The sequence below is a fragment of the Mustela nivalis genome (genome assembly GCF_964662115.1).
Source record: "Mustela nivalis genome assembly, chromosome: 8".
NCBI classification, from domain to species: domain Eukaryota; kingdom Metazoa; phylum Chordata; class Mammalia; order Carnivora; family Mustelidae; genus Mustela; species Mustela nivalis.
The window spans coordinates 29,834,619-29,842,525 of NC_139027.1; positions in this window are offsets into that span (position 1 = coordinate 29,834,619).

A 7,907-nucleotide genomic window follows, 5' to 3' on the forward strand; every position below is an offset into this window, starting at 1 on the left:
ACAGATGGTAGCTTCTCTGAGAAGGAGCAAGAGGCTTGGGAGGTGACATCCTGACACAGAGCCCCCCCCCCCCCCCATTTCGGTAGAGGGAAGTCAGGGTTGCCAGGGCAATAATCCTACACAGTTGTGGCTGATTCATTCTGGGCACTGGACCACCTCTTCCAGAATATTTGGATGCTTTTCTGTAGCCTGAAGAATTGGCCAGATGGATTACAGGTCTGCCTCGGGTGGTGTTTCTTATGGTTTTAATTAGACCTGAATTGATCCAGTGCATGGCCAGCGCCCAGAATCAGGCAAGGACGAGATGCCTTTCCCACAAGCATTTTCTTCCCTCATAATGTCAAAACACTTCTTGTTTTGTATACAATCCTTCTGACTAATGAGTGAGTCTTAAATTGAGAAGTTCCTTGCAATTTAGTTTAGAACAAGATTTCCCTATTCTGTAATCTCATAGTGTCTCCACGGAGCTGCTCAGTAGCTTAGGTCATGGGATGGATTACAAAGGGTGTCTAGAAGATGGTAATTGCTATTTGGAAATTTGAGGTGATTGGAAAAACAAATGGAAAGATCAAGCTTTCAGAATTTAGTGTCTACCCAATAGTCATCTACATAAATTTTTCACGGGGACTGTGTGTCAGATATATCAAGGACAATCAGGTATGGAATGTAAACAGTTGAGAATCTTACCAATTTTACAAAATTACAGGTAGATGATAGACAGGTGTGCTTTGGTAGTGAGCTTATATTCAACAATCACATCTTTTAACAATTAACAAAACTAAACATGAATTAAAACTTCAGTGTGAAATATACGCATGTTCATTTTCATCTTAACTCATGGTTGATGATTTTAACTCCCATGTATGTTACACGGCTGCCTCCTCGTCTTCCTTGACTACTTTATTTTAAAAACTTCCCATCTAAAAAAGCCCCCATCTGCCTAGCACAGGGTGCAATGGAGCAATTATGTAGAGACTATAACTTGTGCCTTTTAGTCCTTTATTATTAAAATAATAGAACTGAGTTTTGGCTGGGCATCTGACTGCCCAAGTAGACACTGCCTTTCTCAGACATCCTTGTAAGCAGTTGTGGCCCCATGACTAAGTGTGGGAACAAGAGGAATAAAAATAGATCACACGTGGGTCATCTCTCTGATGACGAGATGCCCCGGATATTCTCTATCTCTTTCACACAAACTGAAATGTGGACACAGGTTGGTGACCTTCTCCAATCTTATTTATGAGGACACCACCCTAGGGCATAGACAGGGAGATCGAAGCAAGCGAGGTCTTCGAAGCCTTTGTAGATGGAGTCAATTTCTAGTCTAGGACAGGTCATTTCTGGGAGCAAAAAATATATATATTTTCTTTGAGCATCTGATTTCTGATCTCTTCGTTATTAAAATTGAGCGATAACGTCAACCATACACTCCCTACCCCATCTCCCTATTTCATTTTCTTCCTAGCAGTGACCACCAACTGTATCTTATCTGTTTCTTTCCTTGTTTATTGTCTGTCTTCATATTTCCACAAGAGCAGAGATCCTATGTTAACTTCCCCATCCCAGTGGCTAGAACAGTGCCTGGCACACAGTAGTACTCCATATATATTTATGAATGAATGAAAGAATGAATGAATTGGTCGTAATTAGGAAAGCAGGATTTAGTTATAAGAATACATTTGAGGGTGCCTGGGTGGCTCAGTGGGTTAAATAAAGCCTCTGCCTTCAGCTCAGGTCATGATCCTGGGGTCCTGGGATCGAGCCCCACATTGGGCTCTCTCTGCTCAGCAGGGAGCCTTCTTCCTCCTCTCTCTCTGCCTGCCTCTCTGCCTACTTGTGATCTCTGTCAAAAAATAAATGAAATCTTTTAAAAAAATAATATGAATAGATTGTTATGGGCTGCTAACTATCTGTAAGAATGTGACTTTGGTTTGAGTCACCATCATCATCCTTTGCTGATAAGTCAGACTGTTTCTACCTTGAGCCATACACATCCCAGCTTCCCTCGAAGAGGCCAAAGCCTAGGGCTAGTCTGCAAGTGGCAATTATTTAGCTCTTCTGTTGTTTCAAATGGGATAGTTTGGTGGGATAGGATGAGATGAGAAGAAAGAGGAAAGAGGGTGAGCTAAGTGGTAGTTTTTTGGTTTTTTGTTTTTGGTCGAAATATAGTGACACACAATATTTTGCTAGAGGTGACACACAACTAATGCATTAGTTCCAGATGTACAACATAGCGATTCAACAAGTCTAGATGACATGCTGCGCTCACCACAAGCGTAGCTACCATCTGCAAAAGCAGGATTCTTATTCCATCTAAAACTTGGGGGTCATGAGTCGGGTGACTTAAAATTCAATGGCCAAAATGCACACTTTGGGAGGGCTATGAATAATTTTATCAGGGCAATAAGTACAAATGGGGATGGTTTCAGGCCAACCTGAGCTGTCGCCTCATTAAGTATCCATTCACACAAAAACCTGCCTGCCTTCTTGGAAAGATAGACACCCCATTTGGGAAATGGCACTCTCAAGGATTTAATGAGTGCCAAGCTCCTCAGGAAATACAGAAGTGGTCCTGAATTTTCTCCTATGGCTGATGGTTTTGCTGAAATAGGAGTGGCTCAATGTATCAGCTTCCAGAATGTTTAAAAAACTCCAGATTACATCCACTTTGATTCATTTAAGAATATGAAATAAAAGTTGACCAGCAGGCTGCAATATGAAAGAAATAATTATTAAGGTTTCAAGATGAGGAAAGGCTTTGGTATGACAGAATTCTTAGAAGATTTGCCTTCAGCCATGTTCTAGAGGCAGAAAAGAACACATTTAGGACTTCTATAAGCTGAGAGGAACAGCTGCCAATTCTTGGGAGGCAAAAACATTTGAAACAGAGGGTCATGGAAATGTGCAAAATATGTACACAAAAAAGATGTGCTAGAGAGGAGGATAAGGAAACAACTTGCAAAAGGAGAGATGTCACACATCATGAGAAATTTAGTAAGGTATCAAAACCACAGGGATCAGTTATGGGTTATGGTAAAGCCCATGGGATTTTAGAAGTAGATCCTCAGCAGTCTTCAGTGTGAGGTAACGAAATAGCAGGATTCATTGGGTCATTGACACATTTACTGATGAACTGGGGGTGGGAGAGGGTTTTCTCTTTACTCTAGGGTCAGGATCAACATCAACACATTAATGTACTCTGAGACTGGTCACATAGATTCACACTTCGTAGATCACAAGAGTCGTACAAATGAGGAACTTAGCCAAGAGTGATGTTTACAACTAAATCTGTGATAAGAGGAAGCCACAGAATGGCACGATGCCATGGCAACCTTTATTTACCTATCACGCCTGTTCTGGGAGGTTTTATATTTAAAGGAGAGATGCATTCTTTCTCATGATGAATCAGGACACAATCTGACCCCTCCAGGGCCATACTCTATTCATAAAATGGAGACTTTTTTTATATCTGGACTTTACTGACCAGTGAAATCAGCAAGATCCTTTATCCTGAGTTTCACTGGAATTGGGAATCAGAACAATAAAGCAGATGAGAGTTTACTTGACCTGAAATAAAGACGTATTGTTGGGAGAAAATTAAGAAAGGCAGACAAGAGGTTTCTGTTTGAGTAAATCCTGCTTGGTTCCAGGGGAAATGATTCATTTCAGAGTAGTCTCCAGGTTACAGTGGTTCTTACCACCAATAAGAACATGCTTAAAATGCAGATCCCTCGGCCCATTCCCAGAGACTGCGATTCAGCAGAGTCCAGGGTTAGGTGTAGAAAACTGCATTTTTAAGTAAGCTTTCCAAGTGATTTTTTGAACAAGTCGTTCTTGGACCACACCTCGAAAAACACTGTCCTGGAAAAACCACCCCAATTACCTGGAACTCTCTGATGGCGCTATAGAGACCAGAGACAGGTTTTTGGAACCTGGTACAAACTCCCAGAGGACAAGCTGCTGCTTTAGTTTTCCACCCCTAATTAATAGAATCTGGAGCCTACAGTAGCTGGCACGCGATTTAGAGCTATTTTAAACAAGACAAAACAAATGATGTGCAGCTGGAAACTGCTACCTTGAAATATAAATTCAGCTGCGACTTGTATTCAATTTCTTACAGATGTGGCACAGTGACATGCTCTCTCTTTCTAAGCCCATAAGGCTGGAGTGGTGACCAACAAGCATCGGACAAGGGCAGCCTGTTCTGGGGCACATGTGACCTTGATTATTTCTTAAAGTTATGCCCATGTAAATACGCAACATGACCAGAGCTGAAATGCCTCAGCATTTCCTTCCAACAGAGTGCTTCCATTCCTCTGACTCTAGCACAAACCATCGTCCATGGTTATACTACCTGTGTGATCTTATTTTTCTTGATGGACAACGGTACAGTGGCCATGTTGCATTAAAATTACATCAAAGCAACCTTAACTTTCTTACACTGGTTTGCTATTTAGTGAAACATGCTGGTGGAGAAAGTTGCAGAGAATGACTGTGGCTTGGTGACTCGTAATTCTCTTGGGGTTTCCTCTTTGCCTGTCACTCACCTAGCGGAGCTGCTGCATCTCTCGGTAGACATGTTTAGGGAGTGTATTCTCAAACTTTAGCTCACAGTTCCTTGCATGGTGGTTGTTTAAAATTCAGCTTCCTCAGCGTCATATGCAGACATGCTGATTCAGGTCTGGAGTGGAGTTGAAGAATGAGTTGGTTTTTTTTTTTTTTTTTTTTTTTTTAAACAAGACCTATGGATGATTCTGAGGCAGGTGGTCCACAGATTGCACCTTGAGTAGATCTTTAGATGAGCACAACAGGGAGATGAAAAGAAGTGGAAATTACGGTCTCTGCAATTGGTGCACATAAATCAAAGAGAGAAGGAAAAGACCTTCAAGGTCAAGGAAGACATGACAATGACCAACATTTATTGAGTCCTCACTGCGGTCCAAGCCCATGTATTAACTCACTAACTTCTCAGAGGCAGCCTCTGTTACCATCTTTATTTACAATTAAGAAATTGAAGCAGAGAGATTTTAATGACGTTGTCTAGAATCACAAAGCTATTAAGTAACAAGGCAGATTTCAGCTGCAGTTCTGCCCCCAAAGCACTTAATTCTAACTGCAACACTGGACCACCTCTTGCTAGTGAGCTTTGCTTTCAGAATCCAAATTGCCAGGCATATAGATGGTTGTGTCTTTAGTGGGTGTGTGTGCAAGCATGAAAATTTTTATGATAAATTCTCAATTTTTAACCAAAAGAATTTATGATTGCATTCGTATTAAAATGTCAAACATGCACTGTAATAAATTCTAGCCAGGCATGACACTCAACACTGGAAATACAGACTAAAGACCTTCAAGGGATCATTACTGTGTAATGAGAAATAGAAAGCTGGTCACAGTCCAGAACAATGTACTCAGCAATTATAACTTGGTATTGGTGATTGACACAATGGAGTGCAGCATAGGTTTTTGTGGAAGCATGGGACAGTCAGGGTGGGAATGTTGTGCTGTCCAACCATGGATTGGATCTAGGTTAGACTGATTTAAGAGACTTCATGAAAGAAGAACTCAGTGGCATTTGAAGAATGTACCACTGAGTTCACGAAAATCTCGGTGCCCACCATGTGCTCCTTCCTTCTTTGAGGAAGCTCTTTGCACGTAGATTTGCCATGCATTAGGTCATGTTACTCTGGAACCCTGGTTGTAACTGCCTAGATCAGGTGCCCAACTCAAAGACAATTGTTTAGAAAGAAGATAACAATCCATTTGGTTGGGGAATAGAAGTGGAAACGAACCTAGGAAGCGATGGACAACTGTGTTTGAGGCAACGACAAGATGTCCCAAACACTGCTACTCAAAGCATGATCCGTGAATATATGCTAATCCATGAAATCCTGTTCCAAGTATAGGAAGAAACAAGTCCTGAAATTGAGAGTAAGAGTAGAAACTTCCATACTGATTGAACATTGCTGGAGCACCCAAGCATGTGCCTAGTGGCTGTGTTAGTTACCTCTTTATGCAAAAAAAAAAAAAAAAAAAAAAAAAAAAAAGAAAGAAAAAGAAAAGAAAGAAAATCCCCTAACTTAGAGGCTTTGAACAGCAATAAACATGTATCCTGGCCCATCCTTTCTGTAGTTGAGGAAGGAAGGATCTGCTTAGCAGGATGTTTCTGACGTGGGATTGCTCATGAGGCTGCAGCCAACATGTTGGCTGGGGTTGCAGTCATCTGATGGGTGGATTTTTAAGTTTAAAATTAAAAAAATATAATTTCTGACATATTACAAACATTTATATTTCAAAGAAAATTATTACATTTCTCTTTTAACTGCATTCAATGACACAACTCTTGGATAATTACCATGTCCAGTTAAAAACACATGAACAAGATTTTTAACCCTTAGAAATTTCATATTTTTAAAAAATCTATCATCTATCATCTCTTGATGTATCTCTTCTTTAAGTCACTTTTCCATTTCATTTCACCCAAGAAAATTATTAGAAAGCTAATCTTTGTTGAAAACCTTTTACCTATCACTTATCATAATTCTCAGCTAGAAAAATAGGTATTTAAATTGAAATTTAAAATCATTTTATTTTGTGTGACTTAAGGATCTTTGTGTTAAAAATGTCTGGTCAGAAATGAGTTACCATGGCAAATGTTACTGGTATACAATTGATCAAAATATAATGAATATATTATAGATACATAACTAATAAAGCAAACTTTTCTTGAAATTGCTTCTCTAAATGAGATAGAGCATTTACCTTTTTAGTTCATGATCCCAATGAATGAAATGACTTATTTCCAAAATAAGGAGTTCAGCGTTAATTTTTTTTTTTTAAGATTTTATTTATTTGACAGAGAGAGACACAGCAAGAGATGGAACACAAGCAGGGGGAGTGGGAGAAGCAGAAGCAGGCTTCCCACTAAACAGGGAGGCCAATGCAGGGCGAGATCCCAAGACCCTGGGATCACGACCTGAACTGAAGGCAGATGCTTAATGACTGAGCCACCCAGGCACCCCAACATTAATTTTATTCCTGGTTTTCATTTTTATAGGTGTCTATGTAGACTCTTGTTCTTATAAACAGATAGGTATGGGTAGACTAAGTTTTGTTATCATAATGTCACTCAATTCTTTAGACTACTTTGGCTTCTATATCAAAAATCATAAGAGCTACCATAAAATTATTTTTGATGATCTAGCAGCTGATAATTCGGTTCTACTTCAATTTTGTTTAAAGCAAAGAATTCAAAATAGCTCTGCCTTCCTTCCATGATGTATTTTGAAGATTATTTTTGTCATATTTTCAACTCTTTTATTTTAAAAATATGAAAGTTATTTTATATTCTGTATCATAATTCCACTAATAAATTCGTATATCTCATCCTATTGTTTTATTTTCCTCTCTCACTTATGTTATATTCCTTCCATTTCTGTTCTGTGACTTTTTTTTTTAAATTGTGAACTCATATTGGTTTTAATCCCATTGGTGGGATATTGTTGAGGCTGAATCTGAGCATACATTCTCCCAGGAAAGATTTTTGTTGCTTCTACAAGGCACCTATGGGCCTTAAATCTTAGGCCATGTTAAATTAGTCATTAAAGTACAGTCTGTCTTAAATTATGTCTTTATTTATAGGTTTTAGAAGCATGCAAACAATATAGATCCAGTTCCAAAATGTACATGATGGCTGGCCTGGGCTAATTTATTCTCAAGGAATCTTTAAAAAAATTTCCCCTGCGCCCCCAGGTCCTGGGCAATATCCTTTACTGTTGGCTCATGCAGATTAAGTGGTTTCCCACCTTGTTCACCCTTCCCCTAAAGGTATATTCCTTCTTGGGTACCATCTTTTGTGCAGAATTACTTTACCTCTGGCTCCTCCCTGCCCCCTTCCAAGGCTGTTT